The sequence below is a fragment of the Aythya ferina genome (assembly GCF_964211825.1).
Source record: "Aythya ferina genome assembly, chromosome: 7".
Classification (NCBI taxonomy): Eukaryota; Metazoa; Chordata; class Aves; order Anseriformes; family Anatidae; genus Aythya; species Aythya ferina.
The window spans coordinates 8,952,145-8,977,202 of record NC_140302.1 but is presented as its reverse complement, the minus strand read 5'-3'; the positions used below and the strand labels follow the sequence as shown (position 1 = coordinate 8,977,202).

The 25,058-nt window shown below is 42.6% G+C and overlaps 2 long non-coding RNA genes across 4 annotated transcripts in view; one reads left to right on the top strand and one right to left on the bottom strand.

Moving 5' to 3' along the window:
- LOC311439517 overlaps positions 1-22,603 on the bottom strand; it is a 45,437-nt gene extending 22,834 nt beyond the window's left edge. Inside the window, exons 1-4 of the long non-coding RNA XR_014694781.1 lie at positions 22,410-22,603; positions 22,266-22,331; positions 22,132-22,179; positions 21,933-22,069 (exon numbers count right to left, since the gene is read on the bottom strand). This is a non-coding gene — a long non-coding RNA (uncharacterized lncRNA). The remainder of the gene's footprint in view (positions 1-21,932; positions 22,070-22,131; positions 22,180-22,265; positions 22,332-22,409) is intronic.
- Positions 1-25,058, top strand: part of LOC311439513 — a 160,665-nt gene that overhangs the window by 65,177 nt on the left and 70,430 nt on the right. The gene's annotated exons all lie outside the window — the stretch shown is intronic.

Sequence of the window (25,058 nt, the reverse complement as noted above, 5' to 3'; positions counted from 1 at the left end):
CAAAAGGCTGAGATGTCCTTGGCTTGGTATAAGCACTGCTCTGCAACAATTAAAACATCGGGGTGTTATCAGCACTCTTCTCATCCTAAGCCAAAACACAGCATTCCACCAGCTACTAGGAAGAAAATTAACTCTGTTCTAACTGGAACCAGGACAAGGTGTAACCGAAAAGGCTTATTTTTGTGAACCTTTGAAGTACAAGTTAGGGAAACAATGGGGCATACACAGATTTTTATATATGCCTAGCTCCTCATGGGCACTCTTAGGTAGAGATTTATTAGAGCAAGTAGGAGCAGAAATTGTCTTTGAAAAAGGGAAAATGGAATTAAGTATAGGAGAAGAACAACTAACAAATGTGTTAAGCTTGGCACTAATACAAACTGACCCTAAAAGTGAAATACCTTTAGAGATCACAGATCAAGTATGTCCAGGAGTTTGGGCTACTGAAACCCCTGAAAGAGCTAAAAATGTGACCTTAATAATTATTAAATTAAAGCCAGGACAGAAACCCGTTAAGGTTAAGTAATATCCTTTGAGGATAGAAGATAGGAAAGGAATTAAAGAGATAATTAATAAATTTTTACAGTATGGGTTATTGATTGAATGCGAATCAGAATACAATACACCCATATTGCCAATTAAAAAGGCAGATGAAAAAGCTATAGGCTAGTTCAGGATTTGAGGGCCATAAATAAAATCACTGAGGATATACATCCAGTAGTGGCAAACCCTTATACTTTGCTGACTAAATTAAAGAATAGTCAAGTCTGGTTTACCGTACTGGATTTAAAAGACGCCTTCTTCTGCCTAGGCTTAGCCACAGAAAGCCAAAACCTATTTGCCTTTGAATGGGAAAATCCCGATTCAGGCAGAAAGACGCAGCTTACGTGGACATTACTACCTCAAGGATTCAAGAATAGCCCCACTATTTTTGGAAACCAATTAGCAAGGGAACTCGAAACATGGATGCCTCCGGACACTGAAGGTGCTTTGTTACAATATGTAGATGATCTCTTAATAGCTACTGAGACTAAAGGGAGTTGTATTCAATGGACTATAAGTCATCTTAATTTTCTGGGTTTAAATGGATATCAAGTCTCTTGACAGAAAGTCCAGCTGGCTCAACAAAGTGTGACCTATCTGGGATTTGAAATTTCGGAAGGACAACGAGAACTAGGAACTGAACATAAGGAAGTCATTTGCCGGACTCCAGAACCTCAAATGGTAAAGGAGCTACAAACATTTTTATGAATGACAGGTTGGTGTCGCCTTTGGATTTATAATTATGGACTATTGGTAAAGCCTCTATGTGAATTGATAAAGATTAACCAGTCAAAGTTAGTCTGGACTGGAGAAGCACAAAAAGTCTTTAAACAACTTAAACAAGAATTGATGATTTTGAAATATCAAGCAATATTGGTAGAACAGGACAACGTGGAAATTGTGATAACTAATATTGTGAATCTAGCCTCTTTTCTTAGTGATGCTCCGGCACAGCCTGTGATTCACGATTGTTTAGAAACTATAGAGACTGTGTATTCCAGCCGACCAGACCTTAAGGAGGAGCCCATGGAAGATGCGGAAGAAACTTGGTTCACGGATGGGAGCAGTTTTGTTATGCAAAGACAACGTAAAGCTGGATATGCTATAACAACTACTCAGCAGGTAATCGAGTCTAAGCCTTTACCCCCTGGAACATCAGCTCAAAAGGCAGAGATAGTTGCTCTCACGAGAGCATTGGAACTGGCAGCGGGAAAAAGGGTAAATATTTGGACAGATTCTAAATATACATTCGGCGTGGTACATGCTCATGGAGCAATTTGGAAAGAACATGGATTGCTGACCGCTCAGTGAAAACACAAAGTATGCTGAAGAAATTTTAAAATTGTTAGAGGCTGTAAAACAACCAGAAAAGGTAGCTATCATGCATTGTCAGGGACACCAAAAGGGGAACACCGATTTTGAAATTGGAAATCGATTGGCAGAGGCTAAGCAGGCAGCTGAAATAACTGAGGTGAAGGCATTGTCTTTGATACCAGACGGTAAAATCCAAACTATATCCAAATTATACAAAAGAAGACTTAAAATTAATTGAAGATTTGAAAGGTAAAATGAAACCAGATGGATGAGTATATTTAAAAGATAACCACATAGTAATACCCTCTAGTTTGACATGGCCCATAGTTCTTACAGAACACAATAAAACGCATTGGGGAGCTGGCACACTGCATAAGAGCCTGAGTCAGACATTAGTGGGACGATATGATAAAACAAGTAACTCAACAATGTAGCATTTGCTTACACAATAACCCCAATACCAAGAATAGAATAAAATTTGGAATAATCGGTAAAGGAAATTATTCGGGGCAACAGTGGCAAATTGATTTTTCAGAACTCCCTAGAAAAGGGGGGTATCATTATTTACTGGTTCTGACTGACACGTTTTCAGATGCTTTGGATTCTAGTAGCAATGTCTTCTGATAGAGTTTTCACATTTTGTGCACAAGTGGTAGAACAGATAAGTAAGATTCTAAAGATAGATTGGCAACTGCATACTCCTTATAGACCACAGGCAAGTGGACAGGTAGAAAAATGAACCATTTAATTGAACAATAAATAGCTAAAATTGGATAAGAAGCTAATTTGTCATGGCCTCAATCCCTCCCTTTAGCATTACTTGGAATTAGAGTTAAACCTAGAATAAAAGGGAATTTGAGTCCCTTCAAAATCTTATATGGAAGGCCATAGCAATTTCTATTTAGTGGAGAGGACCTAACGCAGTTAGGATCAGAATATTTATATGCTTATATAACTGAACTTCAGAAACAATTAAATAAAGTACATACATTTGTTTTAGGGACCAGGGCTAGAGGGTTGGATCAACCAATCCACCCCTTTAAGCTCGGGAATTATATATATATATAAAGACTTTTTCAGGACAACCCCTACAGGAAAAATGGAAGGAAAGTGGATGGGACCATACCAAGTATTACTGACAACACACACCGCCATTAAGATTAAGAAGCAAGCAGCTTGGATCCACAATTCAAGGGTGAAGAAGGTCCCGGCGAGGATATAGACCACCACTCCAATTGGACCAACAAAATTACGGTTTTCCAGATCCTAATGATTGCAGGGGTGCGGTTCTCGGATTCGGGGTGGGCAACTTGGGATGAGAACTTACACCTGACCTTAATACAAACAATTTCTCAAGTAACTAATAAGACGAACTGTTGGGTATGCACCCATCTGCCACAGCATGGGAATAAGGGTGTATCGTTAATCGGGATTCCCTTGCCTGCAAACTTATCTTGGACTAATTTGTGGGAAAACACATCTTGGGGTCGAAAATATGAAGAAGTTTTGGAACTAGAAGTTAGTAGCTTCGTGCCGTTGGAATCTTACTATGTATGTGTACAAAGGTGTAACCCGCCTAAGGGTATAGGAAAACAGGATTGTATAAATACAGGTACTACTTATGTGGGGAATCAGACATCTTGTAATCGAAAAATTGATATTAGTACAACTAACAGTTGGGCAAATTCAACCAGCTGGCCAGTACCAGAAGGAAAAGGGTGGTATTGGCTATGCAATGATACAGCCTGTAAGGTCTTGCCCGAGAATTGGAAGGGAACTTGCACTCTTGGAGCGGTAGTCCCCAGTATGACAGTACACGATGTAGTGCCTCGAGCCTACTTGAGAAATCATATCCGGAGAATCAGACGAAAAATTAACAATCCATTGATAGAGAGACACACCGCTTTTCATAGTTTTGTTTGATGGTTTATCCCATGGTTAGGAGTGAGTGAATTGGAAAAGGCAATAGTTAATATTTCTGCAATTATAGAGAAGTTAGAAAACAAAATTCTGTATGCTATAAAGGCTCAACAAGAAGAGATATCTAGTTTATCACAGATAGTATTACAAAATCGGATGACCCCAGACTTGTTACTGGCCGCTCAAGGGGGAGTCTGTACAGTAATAAACACAAGTTGTTGTGTGTATGTAGATCAGAGTGGAAGGATCTCTACCGACCTGGAAGAAATATGGAAGCAGACAAGGGTCCTACATGATATCAGTAAAGATGATCTTTCATGGAGTTTTAGTGAAATATGGAATAAGTTAACCTCCTGGTTGCCCAATTTTCAATGGTTGAAACAAGTGTTCATTGCTCTAATCGCATTAGTAGTGTTAGGAATATTTGTGTGCATGTTGTTTAGATGCCTGCTTTGTTGTGTTACTGTAAATAATGAAAGTATCTGATGCAAAAGAATTTGCATGGGAAAAGGAAAGGGGGGATTGATTAAGGAGGTATTGGGGAGGCATTGGGGAGGCAAGGACAATCCCCAGACATGGACTGTATATCTCGAAACAAGACACTGAAACTCATGATAAGGAAGCGGCAGACGGACAGAGAAACAAACGTAAGGACTATAAATCTCAAAACTGGACATTGGAATTCATTATAAAGATACAACAAACGGAAGAATTGGCAACAACCAGCTCTCGCAATTAAGAAACATGCCAATTCAGCAGATTCCTGACCAAAGGTGAAAAGTACACTGTGAGGAAGACTCGGGGTCTTCCTCCCAAAGACCCCTGCCCATGTCCCAAAGACCCCTGCCCACAATTCTTGGAAGGCTCTACGCAGGCGCAAGGTGCCAAAAGGCTAATTAGCATGAGAAGCGAGGGAAGGCGGGGATAGGTAATGCATATGTATAGGTGCTTGTAGAATATTGATAGATTGATTGTATAAATTCAAGACTGCTTTCCGCTTTAGGTATGCACGATAGGTGGAGAGATCCCCCGTGCATCCAGCGCTGCAATAAAGAATATACCACTTAAAGGAATTTCGGCTTCGATCTTTGAATCAATCTGGCACCCCAGATGGGACAACCTCTCTGCCGGACCGCAGGACCCGCTGGGAACAGGACTCCCTAGGGTACCCCCGGGATTTCCCGGAGGGACTCCTCGACTCACTGGATCACTGCGGAGGCAGACAAGGACCCCATCATTGTAAGTGAGTATATTCTTTATTCTGGTTTGGTTTTCTGGTAGACCGGTCATCTGGAACTGTCTGTAAGTCAGAAGGTGATCTTCTGCGAGGCAGTGTTTGGTATATACTTTGTGGTTAGCACCAAGCGGCAGACGGACAGAGAAACGAATGTAAGGACTATAAATCTCGAAACTGGACATTGGAATTCATTATAAAGATACAACAAACGGGAGAATTAGCAACAACCAGCTCTTGACCAAATAAAAAAAGAAGTTGAACCACAACGCGGAGGAAGACTACGGCCTTCATCTTCATGACCACCAGAGGGACAGAGACGACCCCCTAGCAACAGTGCGCGCAGTCGCAGAATACACCAGGATGTGCTGCGTAATCCTGAAATCACCAAGATATAAAAAGGGACCGTGGGGGGGGTGAGGTGCGCGCCGTTGGCGGAACCGAGACTCCCCGGCCGCCCAGCGCTGTTTTGCTTGCTGTTGCTTACTCAATAAATTCCTTTCTATTATTAATGCAATGCTCTCTGAAAATTAATTAAAGGGGCAACTTATAACAAAAGGGAGGCCCCAAAGACCCCCAAATGGAGGCTCCTAGAGTGAACAAGCACCTCCCAACTCCCCCAGGCACAGGCACCCCCCCCCCCCAAACACAGGCCACAAAGGTGTATAAACAGCCCAGACCCCCCTTCAAGACCCAGGCCCCTATAGTGTACAAGCAGCTCCCAACCACCCACAGATGCAGGCCCCAACCCCTCTCAAAAGGGAGGCACCTAGAATGCATGAGCAGCTCCCAACCCCCCTAAACATAGGTCCAAAAGTGCACAAGCAGCTCCCAACCCCCCTCAAATACAGACCCCAAAAGTGTACAAGTAGCTCCCCCCCAGAGACAGGACCCAAAGGTGTACAACCAGTTCCCAACACCCCTGAGACACAGCCCCCAACCCCCCCCCCAGACACAGGGCCCCAAATTCTACAAGCAGCTCCCAACCCCTGCAAGGCAGGCCCCCTACCCTATACAAGCAGCTCCCAACCCTCCCCCCCGCCCTGAGGGAGGCCCCCAAGCTGATTAAGGAGGTATTGGGGAGGTATTGGGGAGGCAAGGACAATCCCCAGACATGGACTGTATATCTCGAAACAAGACACTGGAACTCATGATAAGGAAGCGGCAGACGGACAGAGAAACGAATGTAAGGACTATAAATCTCGAAACTGGACATTGGAATTCATTATAAAGATACAACAAACGGGAGAATTAGCAACAACCAGCTCTTGCAATTAAGAAACATGCCAATTCAGCAGATTCCTGACCAAAGGTGAAAAGTACACTGTGAGGAAGACTCGGGGTCTTCCTCCCAAAGACCCCTGCCCACGTCCCAAAGACCCCTGCCCACAATTCTTGGAAGGCTCTGCGCAGGCGCAAGGTGCCAAAAGACTAATTAGCATGAGAAGCGAGGGAAGGCGGGGATAGGTAATGCATATGTATAGGTGCTTGTAGAATATTGATAGATTGATTGTATAAATTCAAGACTGCTTTCTGCTTTGAGTATGCACGATAGGTGGAGAGATCCCCCGTGCATCCAGCGCTGCAATAAAGAATATACCACTTAAAGGAATTTCGGCTTCGATCTTTGAATCAATCTGGCACCCCAGATGGGACAACCTCTCTGCCGGACCGCAGGACCCGCTGGGAACAGGACTCCCTAGGGTACCCCCGGGATTTCCCGGAGGGACTCCTCGACCCACCGGATCACTGCGGAGGCAGACAAGGACCCCATCATTGTAAGTGAGTATATTCTTTATTCTGGTTTGGTTTTCTGGTAGACCGGTCATCTGGAACTGTCTGTAAGTCAGAAGGTGATCTTCTGCGAGGCAGTGTTTGGTATATACTTTGTGGTTAGCACCGTAAGTATATGTTTGGGGACCTTAAGGAAGGAGCTCGCTTTAAGGTCCATCTGGAATTGTGTTGTCTATTTCGGTTTTCTGACTCATGGAGTATGGTATTTAACTCTGGTTATTGTTACTGCGATTTTGGCTATTTTCCTGGTGGTAATAGTAGGTTCGTGGCATTGTTATAAGAAAGATATCGTTACGGTGTTACACAGTTCGGTTTTCTGACTTATCGCATGTGGAATTTGACTCTGACTATTGTTATTGTGATTTTTGGCAATATTGCTGGTAATAGTAGTTTTGTGACATCGCTACTGAAAGATAATGCGTGCCCATGTTTTTGTGAGTGATACGTTTTGTGATACGCTTTTGCAAGTAACATGTGTATTCTGAAAGTGTAAACTGGAAAATGGGGGGGCAAACAAGCAGTGAAATTTTAAAGAAAAGTGTGTTAGGATGTGTTTTAAGTCACTGGAAGGATATTGGAGGATCTGCCGGTGGAAGTGTGAACAGGAAAACATTGATAAAATATCGTAATCAGTGGTGGCCGCTTTATAAGCTGGAATGTGGAGAAAAGTGGCCCCTAAATGGAACTTTAAACTATAATATTTTGCTACAGTTAATGTTGTTTTTTGAGAAGCAGAACAGGATGAAATGTTGTATACTGATGTTTCAGCATCTTGGTGGGAAAAGGTACGGAATTAAGTTGGCCCCTGACTGAGCCTTTGATGTTGGCATTAGAGAAGTACAGGCTGGAGAAAGATAAAGGAAGTGTTAAAAGGGTTGTTGAAAGTGTTAAAGGTGTTTGAAGTTGAATGAGCAGGGAAAGAGGATGTAGGAATGTTAATAGTTCTGCCTCTGCCCGAGGCAGAGATCTTAAAATCACATGTGTTAGCCCTGTAGGGCAAAGGGGGACCATGATGGGTCCGAGAGAGTTGTCACAGAAACAGAAAAGCAGTTAACTCTTAAAACAACCTGAGTTCATGTGCGAGCTCAGATTGCCGATGGGACCGCTCAGGGAACTGTGGACAATTGCATTCCCCTGACCGACCCCCGCTAAGACCCGAATCATCCTGAAAATTATGAACGGTTATACTAAAAGTAAAATACTAAAAAGTAAATACTAAAACCTGGATGAATTGGGAATTGAGAATATGCTTCCATCAAGGTCTAAAAGAAACCCCTATGGAATTTTTAGACCAACTCTGAAATGTAATGAAAATAAATAAATAAATAAATAAAACAAAACGGTTTGGACCTGGCTTCGGAGGACAAATTGACTAGCCTTTTCCTAGGGTAATCAACCCCTGATTTCAACAGGAATAATGGGGACCTGGGGAACCTACCCTAGCGGATCCTCCACTGGTTATAATGAAGCTAGGGGAGGAATGGAAGTGAAATTTCTTATTGATATGGGGCAACGTATTCAGTTCTAAATCAAGCATTAATGCCTTCACAGAATTATTATGTTAGGGTAAAAGGTGTGTTGTGGTTTAACCCGGCCGGCAGCTAAACACCACGCAGCTGTTCGCTCACCCTCCCCCTCCCTCTCTGGGACGGGGGAGAGAAATGGAAAGTGAAGCCCGTGAGCTGAGATAAAGACAGTTTAATAAGACAAAATAATAATAATAATAATAATAATAATAATAATAATACAATGATGATAATAGTACCACTACTAATAATAGGTACAAACAAGTGATGCACAATGCAATTGCTCACCACCTGCTGACCGATGCCCAGCTGAACCCCGAGCAGTCCGGCCCCCTCCCCCGGCTAGCCACCCCTATATATTGTTTAGCATGACGTCAGATGGTATGGAATACCCCTTTGGCTAGTTTGGGTCACCTGTCCTGGGTCTGTCCCCTCCCAGCTCTTACTGCACCCCCAGCCTGCCTGTTGGCAGGACAGGGCAAAAGGCTGAGATGTCCTTGGCTTGGTATAAGCACTGCTCTGCAACAACTAAAACATCGGGGTGTTATCAGCACTCTTCTCATCCTAAGCCAAAACACAGCATTCCACCAGCTACTAGGAAGAAAATTAACTCTGTTCTAACTGGAACCAGGACAAGGTGTAACCGAAAAGGCTTATTTTTGTGAACCTTTGAAGTACAAGTTAGGGAAACAATGGGGCATACACAGATTTTTATATATGCCTAGCTCCTCATGGGCACTCTTAGGTAGAGATTTATTAGAGCAAGTAGGAGCAGAAATTGTCTTTGAAAAAGGGAAAATGGAATTAAGTATAGGAGAAGAACAACTAACAAATGTGTTAAGCTTGGCACTAATACAAACTGACCCTAAAAGTGAAATACCTTTAGAGATCACAGATCAAGTATGTCCAGGAGTTTGGGCTACTGAAACCCCTGAAAGAGCTAAAAATGTGACCTTAATAATTATTAAATTAAAGCCAGGACAGAAACCCGTTAAGGTTAAGTAATATCCTTTGAGGATAGAAGATAGGAAAGGAATTAAAGAGATAATTAATAAATTTTTACAGTATGGATTATTGATTGAATGCAAATCAGAATACAATACACCCATATTGCCAATTAAAAAGGCAGATGAAAAAGCTATAGGCTAGTTCAGGATTTGAGGGCCATAAATAAAATCACTGAGGATATACATCCAGTAGTGGCAAACCCTTATACTTTGCTGACTAAATTAAAGAATAGTCAAGTCTGGTTTACCGTACTGGATTTAAAAGACGCCTTCTTCTGCCTAGGCTTAGCCACAGAAAGCCAAAACCTATTTGCCTTTGAATGGGAAAATCCCGATTCAGGCAGAAAGACGCAGCTTACGTGGACATTACTACCTCAAGGATTCAAGAATAGCCCCACTATTTTTGGAAACCAATTAGCAAGGGAACTCGAAACATGGATGCCTCCGGACACTGAAGGTGCTTTGTTACAATATGTAGATGATCTCTTAATAGCTACCGAGACTAAAGGGAGTTGTATTCAATGGACTATAAGTCGTCTTAATTTTCTGGGTTTAAATGGATATCAAGTCTCTTGACAGAAAGTCCAGCTGGCTCAACAAAGTGTGACCTATCTGGGATTTGAAATTTCGGAAGGACAACGAGAACTAGGAACTGAACATAAGGAAGTCATTTGCCGGACTCCAGAACCTCAAATGGTAAAGGAGCTACAAACCTTTTTAGGAATGACAGGTTGGTGTCGCCTTTGGATTTATAATTATGGACTATTGGTAAAGCCTCTATGTGAATTGATAAAGATTAACCAGTCAAAGTTAGTCTGGACTGGAGAAGCACAAAAAGTCTTTAAACAACTTAAACAAGAATTGATGATTTTGAAATATCAAGCAATATTGGTAGAACAGGACAACGTGGAAATTGTGATAACTAATATTGTGAATCTAGCCTCTTTTCTTAGTGATGCTCCGGCACAGCCTGTGATTCACGATTGTTTAGAAACTATAGAGACTGTGTATTCCAGCCGACCAGACCTTAAGGAGGAGCCCATGGAAGATGCGGAAGAAACTTGGTTCACGGATGGGAGCAGTTTTGTTATGCAAAGACAACGTAAAGCTGGATATGCTATAACAACTACTCAGCAGGTAATCGAGTCTAAGCCTTTACCCCCTGGAACATCAGCTCAAAAGGCAGAGATAGTTGCTCTCACGAGAGCATTGGAACTGGCAGCGGGAAAAAGGGTAAATATTTGGACAGATTCTAAATATACATTCGGCGTGGTACATGCTCATGGAGCAATTTGGAAAGAACATGGATCGCTGACCGCTCAGTGAAAACACAAAGTATGCTGAAGAAATTTTAAAATTGTTAGAGGCTGTAAAACAACCAGAAAAGGTAGCTATCATGCATTGTCAGGGACACCAAAAGGGGAACACCGATTTTGAAATTGGAAATCGATTGGCAGAGGCTAAGCAGGCAGCTGAAATAACTGAGGTGAAGGCATTGTCTTTGATACCAGACGGTAAAATCCAAACTATATCCAAATTATACAAAAGAAGACTTAAAATTAATTGAAGATTTGAAAGGTAAAATGAAACCAGATGGATGAGTATATTTAAAAGATAACCACATAGTAATACCCTCTAGTTTGACATGGCCCATAGTTCTTACAGAACACAATAAAACGCATTGGGGAGCTGGCACACTGCATAAGAGCCTGAGTCAGACATTAGTGGGACGATATGATAAAACAAGTAACTCAACAATGTAGCATTTGCTTACACAATAACCCCAATACCAAGAATAGAATAAAATTTGGAATAATCGGTAAAGGAAATTATTCGGGGCAACAGTGGCAAATTGATTTTTCAGAACTCCCTAGAAAAGGGGGATATCATTATTACTGGTTCTGACTGACACGTTTTCAGGAAGGCCTGAAGCCTTTCCCTGTCGAACAAACAAAGCAAGAGAAGTGGTTAAAGTCTTGTTAAATGAAATAATACCATGCTTTGGGATTCCAGTAGCAATGTCTTCTGATAGAGTTTCACATTTTTGTGCACAAGTGGTAGAACAGATAAGTAAGATTCTAAAGATAGATTGGCAACTGCATACTCCTTATAGACCACAGGCAAGTGGACAGGTAGAAAAAATGAACCATTTAATTAAATAATAAATAGCTAAAATTGGATAAGAAGCTAATTTGTCATGGCCTCAATCCCTCCCTTTAGCATTACTTGGAATTAGAGTTAAACCTAGAATAAAAGGGAATTTGAGTCCCTTCAAAATCTTATATGGAAGGCCATAGCAATTTCTATTTAGTGGAGAGGACCTAACGCAGTTAGGATCAGAATATTTATATGCTTATATAACTGAACTTCAGAAACAATTAAATAAAGTACATACATTTGTTTTAGGGACCAGGGCTAGAGGGTTGGATCAACCAATCCACCCCTTTAAGCTCGGGAATTATATATATATATAAAGACTTTTTCAGGACAACCCCTACAGGAAAAATGGAAGGAAAGTGGATGGGACCATACCAAGTATTACTGACAACACACACCGCCATTAAGATTAAGAAGCAAGCAGCTTGGATCCACAATTCAAGGGTGAAGAAGGTCCCGGCGAGGATATAGACCACCACTCCAATTGGACCAACAAAATTACGGTTTTCCAGATCCTAATGATTGCAGGGGTGCGGTTCTCGGATTCGGGGTGGGCAACTTGGGATGAGAACTTACACCTGACCTTAATACAAACAATTTCTCAAGTAACTAATAAGACGAACTGTTGGGTATGCACCCATCTGCCACAGCATGGGAATAAGGGTGTATCGTTAATCGGGATTCCCTTGCCTGCAAACTTATCTTGGACTAATTTGTGGGAAAACACATCTTGGGGTTGAAAATATTAAGAAGTTTTGGAACTAGAAGTGAGTAGCTTCATGCCGTTAGAATCCTATTATGTATGTGTACAAAGGTGTAACCCGCCTAAGGGTATAGGAAAACAGCATTGTATAAATACGGATACTACTTATGTGGGAAATCAGACATCTTGTAATTGAACAATGGATATTAGTACGACTAGCGGCTGGGCAAATTCAACCAGCTGGACGGTTCCAGAAGGAAAAGGGTGGTATTGGCTATGCAATGATACAGCCCGTAAGGTCTTGCCTGAGAATTGGAAGGGAACTTGCACTCTTGGAGCAGTAGTCCCCAATATGACAGTACATGATGTAGTGCCTCGAGGTTACTTGAGAAATCATATCCAGAGAATCAGATGAAAAATTAACAATACATTGGTAGAGAGACACACCGCTTTTCATAGTTTTGTGTGATGGTTTATCACATGGTTAGGAGTGAGTGAATTGGAAAAGGCAATAGTTAATATTTCTGCAATTATAGAGAAGTTAGAAAACAAAATTCTGTATGCTATAAAGGCTCAACAAGAAGAGATATCTAGTTTATCACAGGTAGTATTACAAAATCGGATGACCCCAGACTTGTTACTGGCCACTCAAGGGGGAGTCTGTACAGTAATAAACACAAGTTGTTGTATATATGTAGATCAGAGTGGAAGGATCTCTACCGACCTGGAAGAAATATGGAAGCAGACAAGGATCCTACATGAGATCAGTAAAGATGATCTTTCATGGAGTTTTAGTGAAATATGGAATAAGTTAACCTCCTGGTTGCCCAATTTCCAATGGTTGAAACAAGTATTCATTGATTCATTGCTCTAATCGTATTAGTAGTGTTAGGAATATTTGTGTGCATGTTGTTTAGATGCCTGCTTTGTTGTGTTACTGTAAATAATGAAAGTATCTGATGCAAAAGAATTTGCATGGGAAAAGAAAAGGGGGGATTGATTAAGGAGGTATTGGGGAGGTATTGGGGAGGCAAGGACAATCCCCAGACATGGACTGTATATCTCGAAACAAGACACTGGAACTCATGATAAGGAAGCGGCAGACGGACAGAGAAACGAATGTAAGGACTATAAATCTCGAAACTGGACATTGGAATTCATTATAAAGATACAACAAACGGGAGAATTAGCAACAACCAGCTCTTGCAATTAAGAAACATGCCAATTCAGCAGATTCCTGACCAAAGGTGAAAAGTACACTGTGAGGAAGACTCAGGGTCTTCCTCCCAAAGACCCCTGCCCACGTCCCAAAGACCCCTGCCCACAATTCTTGGAAGGCTCTGCGCAGGCGCAAGGTGCCAAAAGACTAATTAGCATGAGAAGCGAGGGAAGGCGGGGATAGGTAATGCATATGTATAGGTGCTTGTAGAATATTGATAGATTGATTGTATAAATTCAAGACTGCTTTCTGCTTTGAGTATAGGTGGAGAGATCCCCCGTGCATCCAGCGCTGCAATAAAGAATATACCACTTAAAGGAATTTCGGCTTCGATCTTTGAATCAATCTGGCACCCCAGATGGGACAACCTCTCTGCCGGACCGCAGGACCCGCTGGGAACAGGACTCCCTAGGGTACCCCCGGGATTTCCCGGAGGGACTCCTCGACTCACTGGATCACTGCGGAGGCAGACAAGGACCCCATCATTGTAAGTGAGTATATTCTTTATTCTGGTTTGGTTTTCTGGTAGACCGGTCATCTGGAACTGTCTGTAAGTCAGAAGGTGATCTTCTGCGAGGCAGTGTTTGGTATATACTTTGTGGTTAGCACCATAAGTATATGTTTGGGGACCTTAAGGAAGGAGCTCGCTTTAAGGTCCATCTGGAATTGTGTTGTCTATTTCGGTTTTCTGACTCATGGAGTATGGTATTTAACTCTGGTTATTGTTACTGCGATTTTGGCTATTTTCCTGGTGGTAATAGTAGGTTCGTGGCATTGTTATAAGAAAGATATCATTACGGTGTTACACAGTTCAGTTTTCTGACTTATCGCATGTGGAATTTGACTCTGACTATTGTTATTGTGATTTTGGCAATATTGCTGGTAATAGTAGTTTTGTGACATCGCTACTGAAAGATAATGCGTGCCCATGTTTTTGTGAGTGATACGTTTTGTGATACGCTTTTGCAAGTAACATGTGTATTCTGAAAGTGTAAACTGGAAAATGGGGGGGCAAACAAGCAGTGAAATTTTAAAGAAAAGTGTGTTAGGATGTGTTTTAAGTCACTGGAAGGATATTGGAGGATCTGCCGGTGGAAGTGTGAACAGGAAAACATTGATAAAATATCGTAATCAGTGGTGGCCGCTTTATAAGCTGGAATGTGGAGAAAAGTGGCCCCTAAATGGAACTTTAAACTATAATATTTTGCTACAGTTAATGTCGTTTCTTGAGAAGCAGAACAGGATGAAATGTTGTATACTGATGTTTCAGCATCTTGGTGGGAAAAGGTACGGAATTAAGTTGGCCCCTGACTGAGCCTTTGATGTTGGCATTAGAGAAGTACAGGCTGGAGAAAGATAAAGGAAGTGTTAAAAGGGTTGTTGAAAGTGTTAAAGGTGTTTGAAGTTGAATGAGCAGGGAAAGAGGATGTAGGAATGTTAATAGTTCTGCCCCTGCCCGAGGCAGAGATCTTAAAATCACGGGTGTTAGCCCTGTAGGGCAAAGGGGGACCATGATGGGTCCGAGAGAGTTGTCACAGAAACAGAAAAGCAGTTAACTCTTAAAACAACCTGAGTTCATGTGCGAGCTCAGATTGCCGATGGGACCGCTCAGGGAACTGTGGACAATTGCATTCCCCTGACCGACCCCCGCTAAGACCCGAATCATCCTGAAAATTATGAACGGTTATACTAAAAGTAAAATACTAAAAAGTAAATACTAAAACCTGGATGAATTGGGAATTGAGAATATGCTTCCATCAAGGTCTAAAAGAAACCCCTATGGAATTTTTAGACCAACTCTGAAATGTAATGAAAATAAATAAATAAATAAATAAAACAAAACGGTTTGGACCTGGCTTCGGAGGACAAATTGACTAGCCTTTTCCTAGGGTAATCAACCCCTGATTTCAACAGGAATAATGGGGACCTGGGGAACCTACCCTAGCGGATCCTCCACTGGTTATAATGAAGCTAGGGGAGGAATGGAAGTGAAATTTCTTATTGATATGGGGCAACATATTCAGTTCTAAATCAAGCATTAATGCCTTCACAGAATTATTATGTTAGGGTAAAAGGTGTGTTGTGGTTTAACCCGGCCGGCAGCTAAACACCACGCAGCTGTTCGCTCACCCTCCCCCTCCCTCTCTGGGACAGGGGAGAGAAATGGAAAGTGAAGCCCGTGAGCTGAGATAAAGACAGTTTAATAAGACAAAATAATAATAATAATAATAATAATAATAATAATAATAATAATAATAATAATAATACAATGATGATAATAGTACCACTACTAATAATAGGTACAAACAAGTGATGCACAATGCAATTGCTCACCACCCGCTGACCGATGCCCAGCTGAACCCCGAGCAGTCCGGCCCCCTCCCCCGGCTAGCCACCCCTATATATTGTTTAGCATGACGTCAGATGGTATGGAATACCCCTTTGGCTAGTTTGGGTCACCTGTCCTGGGTCTGTCCCCTCCCAGCTCTTACTGCACCCCCAGCCTGCCTGTTGGCAGGACAGGGCAAAAGGCTGAGATGTCCTTGGCTTGGTATAAGCACTGCTCTGCAACAATTAAAACATCGGGGTGTTATCAGCACTCTTCTCATCCTAAGCCAAAACACAGCATTCCACCAGCTACTAGGAAGAAAATTAACTCTGTTCTAACTGGAACCAGGACAAGGTGTAACCGAAAAGGCTTATTTTTGTGAACCTTTGAAGTACAAGTTAGGGAAACAATGGGGCATACACAGATTTTTATATATGCCTAGCTCCTCATGGGCACTCTTAGGTAGAGATTTATTAGAGCAAGTAGGAGCAGAAATTGTCTTTGAAAAAGGGAAAATGGAATTAAGTATAGGAGAAGAACAACTAACAAATGTGTTAAGCTTGGCACTAATACAAACTGACCCTAAAAGTGAAATACCTTTAGAGATCACAGATCAAGTATGTCCAGGAGTTTGGGCTACTGAAACCCCTGAAAGAGCTAAAAATGTGACCTTAATAATTATTAAATTAAAGCCAGGACAGAAACCCGTTAAGGTTAAGTAATATCCTTTGAGGATAGAAGATAGGAAAGGAATTAAAGAGATAATTAATAAATTTTTACAGTATGGATTATTGATTGAATGCAAATCAGAATACAATACACCCATATTGCCAATTAAAAAGGCAGATGAAAAAGCTATAGGCTAGTTCAGGATTTGAGGGCCATAAATAAAATCACTGAGGATATACATCCAGTAGTGGCAAACCCTTATACTTTGCTGACTAAATTAAAGAATAGTCAAGTCTGGTTTACCGTACTGGATTTAAAAGACGCCTTCTTCTGCCTAGGCTTAGCCACAGAAAGCCAAAACCTATTTGCCTTTGAATGGGAAAATCCCGATTCAGGCAGAAAGACGCAGCTTACGTGGACATTACTACCTCAAGGATTCAAGAATAGCCCCACTATTTTTGGAAACCAATTAGCAAGGGAACTCGAAACATGGATGCCTCCGGACACTGAAGGTACTTTGTTACAATATGTAGATGATCTCTTAATAGCTACTGAGACTAAAGGGAGTTGTATTCAATGGACTATAAGTCGTCTTAATTTTCTGGGTTTAAATGGATATCAAGTCTCTTGACAGAAAGTCCAGCTGGCTCAACAAAGTGTGACCTATCTGGGATTTGAAATTTCGGAAGGACAACGAGAACTAGGAACTGAACATAAGGAAGTCATTTGCCGGACTCCAGAACCTCAAATGGTAAAGGAGCTACAAACCTTTTTAGGAATGACAGGTTGGTGTCGCCTTTGGATTTATAATTATGGACTATTGGTAAAGCCTCTATGTGAATTGATAAAGATTAACCAGTCAAAGTTAGTCTGGACTGGAGAAGCACAAAAAGTCTTTAAACAACTTAAACAAGAATTGATGATTTTGAAATATCAAGCAATATTGGTAGAACAGGACAACGTGGAAATTGTGATAACTAATATTGTGAATCTAGCCTCTTTTCTTAGTGATGCTCCGGCACAGCCTGTGATTCACGATTGTTTAGAAACTATAGAGACTGTGTATTCCAGCTGACCAGACCTTAAGGAGGAGCCCATGGAAGATGCGGAAGAAACTTGGTTCACGGATGGGAGCAGTTTTGTTATGCAAAGACAACGTAAAGCTGGATATGCTATAACAACTACTCAGCAGGTAATCGAGTCTAAGCCTTTACCCCCTGGAACATCAGCTCAAAAGGCAGAGATAGTTGCTCTCACGAGAGCATTGGAACTGGCAGCGGGAAAAAGGGTAAATATTTGGACAGATTCTAAATATACATTCGGCGTGGTACATGCTCATGGAGCAATTTGGAAAGAACATGGATCGCTGACCGCTCAGTGAAAACACAAAGTATGCTGAAGAAATTTTAAAATTGTTAGAGGCTGTAAAACAACCAGAAAAGGTAGCTATCATGCATTGTCAGGGACACCAAAAGGGGAACACCGATTTTGAAATTGGAAATCGATTGGCAGAGGCTAAGCAGGCAGCTGAAATAACTGAGGTGAAGGCATTGTCTTTGATACCAGACGGTAAAATCCAAACTATATCCAAATTATACAAAAGAAGACTTAAAATTAATTGAAGATTTGAAAGGTAAAATGAAACCAGATGGATGAGTATATTTAAAAGATAACCACATAGTAATACCCTCTAGTTTGACATGGCCCATAGTTCTTACAGAACACAATAAAACGCATTGGGGAGCTGGCACACTGCATAAGAGCCTGAGTCAGACATTAGTGGGACGATATGATAAAACAAGTAACTCAACAATGTAGCATTTGCTTACACAATAACCCCAATACCAAGAATAGAATAAAATTTGGAATAATCGGTAAAGGAAATTATTCGGGGCAACAGTGGCAAATTGATTTTTCAGAACTCCCTAGAAAAGGGGGATATCATTATTACTGGTTCTGACTGACACGTTTTCAGGAAGGCCTGAAGCCTTTCCCTGTCGAACAAACAAAGCAAGAGAAGTGGTTAAAGTCTTGTTAAATGAAATAATACCATGCTTTGGGATTCCAGTAGCAATGTCTTCTGATAGAGTTTCACATTTTTGTGCACAAGTGGTAGAACAGATAAGTAAGATTCTAAAGATAGATTGGCAACTGCATACTCCTTATAGACCACAGGCAAGTGGACAGGTAGAAAAAATGAACCATTTAATTAAATAATAAATAGCTAAAATTGGATAAGAAGCTAATTTGTCATGGCCTCAATCCCTCCCTTTAGCATTACTTGGAATTAGAGTTAAACCTAGAATAAAAGGGAATTTGAGTCCCTTCAAAATCTTATATGGAAGGCCATAGCAATTTCTATTTAGTGGAGAGGACCTAACGCAGTTAGGATCAGAATATTTATATGCTTATATAACTGAACTTCAGAAACAATTAAATAAAGTACATACATTTGTTTTAGGGACCAGGGCTAGAGGGTTGGATCAACCAATCCACCCCTTTAAGCTCGGGAATTATATATATATATAAAGACTTTTTCAGGACAACCCCTACAGGAAAAATGGAAGGAAAGTGGATGGGACCATACCAAGTATTACTGACAACACACACCGCCATTAAGATTAAGAAGCAAGCAGCTTGGATCCACAATTCAAGGGTGAAGAAGGTCCCGGCGAGGATATAGACCACCACTCCAATTGGACCAACAAAATTACGGTTTTCCAGATCCTAATGATTGCAGGGGTGCGGTTCTCGGATTCGGGGTGGGCAACTTGGGATGAGAACTTACACCTGACCTTAATACAAACAATTTCTCAAGTAACTAATAAGACGAACTGTTGGGTATGCACCCATCTGCCACAGCATGGGAATAAGGGTGTATCGTTAATCGGGATTCCCTTGCCTGCAAACTTATCTTGGACTAATTTGTGGGAAAACACATCTTGGGGTTGAAAATATTAAGAAGTTTTGGAACTAGAAGTGAGTAGCTTCATGCCGTTAGAATCCTATTATGTATGTGTACAAAGGTGTAACCCGCCTAAGGGTATAGGAAAACAGCATTGTATAAATACGGATACTACTTATGTGGGAAATCAGACATCTTGTAATTGAACAATGGATATTAGTACGACTAGCGGCTGGGCAAATTCAACCAGCTGGACGGTTCCAGAAGGAAAAGGGTGGTATTGGCTATGCAATGATACAGCCCGTAAGGTCTTGCCTGAGAATTGGAAGGGAACTTGCACTCTTGGAGCAGTAGTCCCCAATATGACAGTACATGATGTAGTGCCTCGAGGTTACTTGAGAAATCATATCCGGAGAATCAGATGAAAAATTAACAATACATTGGTAGAGAGACACACCGCTTTTCATAGTTTTGTGTGATGGTTTATCACATGGTTAGGAGTGAGTGAATTGGAAAAGGCAATAGTTAATATTTCTGCAATTATAGAGAAGTTAGAAAACAAAATTCTGTATGCTATAAAGGCTCAACAAGAAGAGATATCTAGTTTATCACAGGTAGTATTACAAAATCGGATGACCCCAGACTTGTTACTGGCCACTCAAGGGGGAGTCTGTACAGTAATAAACACAAGTTGTTGTATATATGTAGATCAGAGTGGAAGGATCTCTACCGACCTGGAAGAAATATGGAAGCAGACAAGGATCCTACATGAGATCAGTAAAGATGATCTTTCATGGAGTTTTAGTGAAATATGGAATAAGTTAACCTCCTGGTTGCCCAATTTCCAATGGTTGAAACAAGTATTCATTGATTCATTGCTCTAATCGTATTAGTAGTGTTAGGAATATTTGTGTGCATGTTGTTTAGATGCCTGCTTTGTTGTGTTACTGTAAATAATGAAAGTATCTGATGCAAAAGAATTTGCATGGGAAAAGAAAAGGGGGGATTGATTAAGGAGGTATTGGGGAGGTATTGGGGAGGCAAGGACAATCCCCAGACATGGACTGTATATCTCGAAACAAGACACTGGAACTCATGATAAGGAAGCGGCAGACGGACAGAGAAACGAATGTAAGGACTATAAATCTCGAAACTGGACATTGGAATTCATTATAAAGATACAACAAACGGGAGAATTAGCAACAACCAGCTCTTGCAATTAAGAAACATGCCAATTCAGCAGATTCCTGACCAAAGGTGAAAAGTACACTGTGAGGAAGACTCAGGGTCTTCCTCCCAAAGACCCCTGCCCACGTCCCAAAGACCCCTGCCCACAATTCTTGGAAGGCTCTGCGCAGGCGCAAGGTGCCAAAAGACTAATTAGCATGAGAAGCGAGGGAAGGCGGGGATAGGTAATGCATATGTATAGGTGCTTGTAGAATATTGATAGATTGATTGTATAAATTCAAGACTGCTTTCTGCTTTGAGTATGCACAATAGGTGGAGAGATCCCCCGTGCATCCAGCGCTGCAATAAAGAATATACCACTTAAAGGAATTTCGGCTTCGATCTTTGAATCAAAGCCCCCCCAAACACAGGCCCCTACAGTGTACAGGCAGCTCCCAGCCACCCCCAGATGCTGGCCCCAAAGTTGTACAAACAGCTCCCAGCCACCCTGCAGAAACAGATTCCTACATTGTACAAGCAGTTCCCAGCCCCCTAGACACAGCCTCTGACCCCCCACAGATGCAGGCCCCAAAGGTGTACAAGCAGCTCCCACCCCCCCCCAGACGCAGGCCCCAAGCCCCGCCCCCAAACACAGGCCCCTACAACCAGCACCCAACCCCCTACCCCCGATGCCAGCCCCAAAGGTGTAGAAGCAGCTCCAAACCTCCTCCCTCAACCCAGGCTCCAACAGTGTACAAGCAGCTCCCAACCAACCCTCCCCTTCCCCCTCCCACCCACCCCCAACCGCCCCCCCTCTACCCACCCCCCCCCTACCCCCCCCCGACACAGGCTCCAAAGGAATACAAAGAGCTCCCACCCCTTCCCCAGACGCAGGTCTCAACCCCCCCTGCACCCAGAAGCAGGCCCCAAAGGTGTACAGTCAGCTCCCAACCCCCTCAATGCTGGCCCCAAGGGTCTACAAGCAGCTCCCCTCTTGTCCCCAGATACCGGCCCCCAGACACAGACCCCAAAAGCCTAATCACAGGCCCTGAACTCTGGAGGCAGGCTCCAAAACCCAGGACAAAGCCCCAGTGGTTCGAGACAGGGCCCAAATCCCAGACACAGGCCTCAAACGCTAAACATATGCCAAGAAAAGTATTAGTGCTGGTGCCAAATGTTACAGACAGGCCCAAAAGCCCGAGATGCACAAGGCTGAGATGTAACTTGGCTTTCTGAATTACTGGAAAGCAGCTTTCATTCTCAGATAATTGTGTGCAGGCTAGATAGGATGGGGCTTCAGGCACCACTTCACCTGAGGAAACACACTGGCATCAGGCACCGCTGTGCCAGACAAGCTTTTTCTGCTAGAACACCCTACTCAGATGCACTGTGGCATTCAAGTGAACTGCTTTCATGCAAATATAACGACTGATGTTACAACCCACCTTGCCTGTGGCACCTGATGAACAGAAGAGTAAGCCACCGCAGCGCTTCAAAACCATCCCTGCACGTGCCGCTCCTTGTCGCTCTCTGGCCTTATCTCATATCCTTAGTCACTTCTGTGGAGAGCCTGCCACGGCACCTGCAAAGCAAGACGGACACCTTTCATAGTCACCTTGTGCTACTTGGTCGTTCTGCTCCAACCCAGCTCATGACCAGTGCAGTTTGCTCCTTGGAGCCTGTGCGAGACACCTGTGAAAGAAAAAGAAATGCATAGGCCGATGCAGCATCCAAAGACACAGCACAAGTAGGTAAGTTACTCTCATCTGCTCCCTTACCTCTGCCGCTTACCAGCCCCCGAGGCAGATGCTTCAATCTACCCTCTTCAAACAGCTACAACACCTCTAAAAGACAAAGAGGGGATGCTTAGAGGAACAGTGAGACCTACAACACAACAACTGCTACATCTGTTCCTCACTCACCTTGCCAGAGGCAGCTCTGCGTGTGACGTCCCAGGTTGTACACTGCATTACCTAACCCTTACCGTAACCCTTACCGTAACCCTTCTTGTAATACACAATAAATGTTTGTTCATTGTCTTTTGTATTATAAAACAAGGAGTTCCGTTTGAGGAGCAGGAGTTGCAAAAGCTCCCTGCTGAAGTAAGATGTATAATACTTGGCTAGACACTATGAAAATTCTTTTGCTTAATGTAACAAAAAAGAGAACCCCCTCCCCTTCTCTCCTTCTGCATCTCAGTTGCCTCTTTTGTTCAAAGACACTGCTGCAAAGTTCATGTAACCATCTCCTGATAAGTTGCTAAACTAGTGTATCGACATCCTGCATTCCTGTCTCACGCTGGGCCAACATGACCAAATAAAAAAAGAAGTTGAACCACAACGCGGAGGAAGACTACGGCCTTCATCTTCACGACCACCAGAGGGACAGAGACGACCCCCTAGCAACAGTGCGCGCAGTCGCAGAATACACCAGGATGTGCTGCGTAATCCTGAAATCACCAAGATATAAAAAGGGACCGTGGGGAGGGTGAGGTGTGCGCCGTTGGCGGAGCCGAGACTCCCCGGCCGCCCAGCGCTGTTTTGCTTGCTGTTGCTTACTCAATAAATTCCTTTCTATTATTAATGCAATGCTCTCTGAAAATTAATTAAGGGGGCAACTTATAACAAATTTGGTGCCGTGACTCGGATGAAGGCAATCTGATTGAAAGACCTTCGGAGGGGGCGCCCCGCTGATTTCAGCGGCCTTCGCTAGGACTGCTTTCATTCAAATCCTTCACCGACGAACTCTAAATTCGGCAGCAAGCAAATAAAGCCGGCAACCCCTAGTAATCTTTGTGCACGAAGACTGAACGAAGACTCAGGAGTGAGTAAGTATAGGCCGGTGATCCGTTCGGTTGGGGTTGGGTATCCTGGAGCGTGTCGTTGTGAGACGTCCAATTGCGGACGAAGCGAGTGCGGACCCCTCGGTAGTGCGGTTCCCACATCCCGCAAGGGACTGGGCCACGAAAAGGGGGAAGCGATTTGTGTGTGTGTGAAGGCGCTCCAGAAGATGGGACAGAAGAAGAGTAAGCCTTCTGGTCCCATGGGTGGGGTAACGTCTGATGTTAGGTTACCCCAGGATTAATGATTAAAAATTGGCAGGATTCCCCTTTTAGGCGGGGAAGGAATAAAGTAAAAATGATACATTATTGTGTTGAAGTTTGGGGTGGTAAACAGATTCGAGGAGACCACCTTTACTGGCCCGTATTTGTGTCCTTTGAAGATTGGGTTTGCCAGGCCCTAAATATTTATGTAAACTCAAAAGAACCTTTTAGTTTGGAAGAAAGTGAATATGCACATTTGTGGATCAGCTCAGAAACTCGAGCCAATTTATATCCTCTAAAAGAAAAAGGAGGGGATGGGAGGCACAAGAAAAACTGAGAATTAGAGATCCCAGCCCCACTGCCTCCCTATATTCCACCACCCCCACCTGCAGCCCCTCTGACTCCCGGGCTTCTTTATCTGCAACCCCGGGGAGACTCTGATAGCAACTCTGATTCTAGCACTCAGGGACCAGTGACTAGGAATATGTGGCAGTCCCCATTAACTCCGGGGACGTCTGAGATTTTAAGAAAGAGACAGGAGGAGGGTAAGCGATCTTTAATGGCAACTGACATAATGTTTGCAGCTGCTGAGGAATAATTCTAACTGGAATAATAACTGTACATTGTATATTGTATATATAAAAGCCCGGGCATTTTTGTTAAAGTGTTCTTTTATACATATGTTAATATGTAAATATGTAAATATAAGAACTGCCATTGAGGTGTATGTCTAAGGGAACAAAATTTGCCCAGGCATATTATCGGCTCATCAGGTTTAAATGTCCCCAGTGTAATTGTCTACAGGCAGTTAATTTACAGTGGTCTGTTTTTACTTGTGTATCTGTATATTGTGGATTTTGGAGGGATTGGGATTGACTAGTAAAGAGCTTCTAGGAAAACGGTGGAATATTAACCACTGTAGATTACAATAGGAAAAGTTCAAAGCAAAGAAATCCCGAGGAAAAGCCTCCTAGGATGTATACTAACACATTGGAGGGATATAGTGGGGTGAGAGGGTACAGAAAGTAAAAGAACCCTTATCAAATATTGTAATCAGTGGTGGCCACTTTATAAACTAGAGGATGGAGCGGAGTGGCCCCTAAATGGAACTACTAATTATAACACCATATTACAGTCAATGTTGTTTTTGTGGAAAGAAGGAAAACAGGATGAAATGTTGTATATTGATGTTGTTTCTGCATCTTGGAGGGAAAAGGTACGGAATTAAGTTGGCCCTGACTGAGCCTTTGATGTCGGCATTAGAAAAGTAAAGGCTAGGGAAAGATAAAGGAAGTGTTAAAAGGTTTGTTGAAAGTGTTAAAGGTATTCAAAGTTGAATGAGCAGGGAAAGGTGATGTAGGCATTATCTAAGTAACAGTCTAGAAGTTTTGGTATATTTGCATATTTGCTGTGGTGTTTGTTCAGTTTCCCAAGCATCGGGGAGGGGGAACAGCCTGCTCCACCAGGGGCCTCTCCAGCGGCCGCAGGGGGGCTTCGGCTCCAGCGCCTGGAGCGCCTCCTCCCCCTC